The sequence below is a fragment of the Anomaloglossus baeobatrachus genome, unplaced genomic scaffold (assembly GCF_048569485.1).
Source record: "Anomaloglossus baeobatrachus isolate aAnoBae1 unplaced genomic scaffold, aAnoBae1.hap1 Scaffold_256, whole genome shotgun sequence".
NCBI classification, from domain to species: Eukaryota; Metazoa; Chordata; class Amphibia; order Anura; family Aromobatidae; genus Anomaloglossus; species Anomaloglossus baeobatrachus.
In genome coordinates this window covers 14784-17081 of record NW_027442123.1, presented here as the reverse complement: position 1 = coordinate 17081, position 2298 = coordinate 14784, and the positions used below count along the sequence as shown (strand labels likewise).

Genomic DNA, 2298 nt, shown 5'->3' with positions numbered 1-2298 from the left:
GTGGAACCATATATAGTGTGAACACGAAAAAGAACCGGGCGTTAGAAAAAATGTGCACGGCCCAATGAATCAAGTCGGTTCTTCATATTCATGGTTTAAGCCCTTGGGTTCCAACGTGCCCAGAGTATATATCCAGAAAGATTCCCTTTCTTTGAGCTTCCTAATTCTATTGCCTCCTCTGCGTATGGCTGGGACATGTTCGATGACTTGGAATCTTAATTGGGCCACTGTGTGATTATGCGTCACAAAATGGTGTGGGACTGGTAATAGAATCTGCTTACAATGTATTGTTGACTTGTGCTTAGCACAAAAAAAGGGAATCTTTCTGGATATGTACTCTGGACACATTAAAACCCAAGGGCTTAAACCGTGAATATGAAGTACAGACTTGATTCATTGGGCCGTGCACCATGTCACCATGTGTGCAATTGCATTGTCCAATGGCTCACAATGGTTATGCGTTTTCATTGGATGGATAATCGAAGCCATGTTTTTTTCCTTTCTCTTGGGTTTGTTGTGTGAGTAGCCTATAGGATTAAGTTAGTTACCGCAGGCAGTGGATTTAGCTTCCTGTCTTTGGTCCAGTGGTAGATTGATTGTTTGGTCTATGAGCTGTTATGGGTTTTAATCCAGGTGAATGCCCATGGGCTGCCTATAACTGTGTGAAATATGTAGTTTTACTGGGCTGGGATGAGAGAATCCATCGAAGCATGGTGTAGGGATTGTGGTTCCTGTGTGCTAAGAAGAAAGGCTAGCACCAGCCAGAAAGCCCCATTACAGCCAATAATCAACCGCTAGCCGCTGGAACTCGTTGCTCTAGATCATGTCAAACTCTCACCAAGCAGGAATAGATACATTAGCCCACCATCCCACCCAAAGAGCAACTTCTGCTGCGCAGCTGGCTTTCTAGGCAGCAGCGCTATTGTGATGTCAGCGGGGGACATTGTGACAAGCCAGTGTTCCGTCACTTCATGTTGTGCACTGTTCAAACGGAAAATACATCAACAGGCAGACTACAGAAAAGCTTACTGACAAAGGATAGAGAGGGGCTTTCTCAGAGGGCTTTTTACAGTTTGTCTATTCCCAATTAGCCGTTTAAGTATGCTTAATGAAAGTACTAATTCTTTCATAGGCCGCCCATTCTTAGTATTTGACGTTCCTTATATTGCGGTATCAGGCTTCGCAGCAGGTTGCAAAACATTCATCACCCATGACTGTCCCCAATTGGGCTCAGAAGCTAAATGTCTATCATGACCTCTCTTTTTGAAAGTCCAAGAGCAAGCAAACTCTTCCTCCAGGAGAGGGAGCCAACAGATCACTAAAGACATCATCATTGCTCAAAGAAAACACCGAAAAACAATGGAAGCTTTAATTGGAGTGGAATCTGATAGACAGCACCTGATGCCAAGTCTGCATCTTCTAACACCTGCAGTCACTGCAGCAGCTGAATCCAATGTGTCCAAAAGGGATCTATTCTATTCAATTGCAAATGATCTAGATAAGACTGAGAATAAGATACTGCACGGGACATAGCAGAGTTGGTCAAGTTGAGTGGAGATGAGTTTGCTATTTGGCACAGCTTTTGCATCAATAAAGCAAGTAAAAGGTGTGAAAGATAAAAAAAAAGGGTGAAAGTGTGAAAAGTGAATTGGCCAAATTGAGGTGCATATAAAGTTTTTGCTTTCTTTCAATTCACTAATGAGGCTCATTTGAATCAGGTGAATTGAGTTCTGCTTTTGGAAACTCGGTTAAGAAGGGGTGCACCGGTCCTGGAGGTACTGCAATACCAGGTCAATGCGTGGAGTGGACAGAGCAAGATTTTTTCCATCTCCTTGTTCTAAAAATCCATTTAATATATGGTCCCTAGAGAGGGGACGTATCAGATATTAAACTGATAAGAACAGATTTAATTTTTTTTTTTTCTGTTTATCAGTAGGACTTCAAAATAACAAAGGTGATCGCCTCCCGTTGCCTGGGAACCGTCCAGGCACAAGAGGGCTATGTGTCACCAGAAGGCGCACACACTCCCTCAAGGCCGGCAGACGTGCAATCCCAGGCACCTTCCAGTACCGACCAAGGTAGCGTCCTCCGAAACTACACTTGATCTTAGCCAAAAGGCTGAGAAGCTATAACCCGAATTGGTTACGGCCTTGAGTGGCACCCTGGCCTATACCGGACACATCTTAGGGAGAGGGAGACAAACCCACGCCTACAGAAGACATTTTGTCACCCAAGCCAAACCCTTGAAAAGGCTGTTTTGCAGAGCAAAAACAAGGAGAATGGTACTTTTTGCAGCCG

At 44.1% G+C, this 2298-nt stretch overlaps 1 pseudogene; it reads right to left on the bottom strand.

The window, feature by feature from the left end:
• Window positions 1–1753: 1753 nt before the first annotated feature.
• LOC142263275 (U2 spliceosomal RNA) lies at window positions 1754–1959 on the bottom strand (annotated as a pseudogene).
• Window positions 1960–2298: the final 339 nt, after the last annotated feature.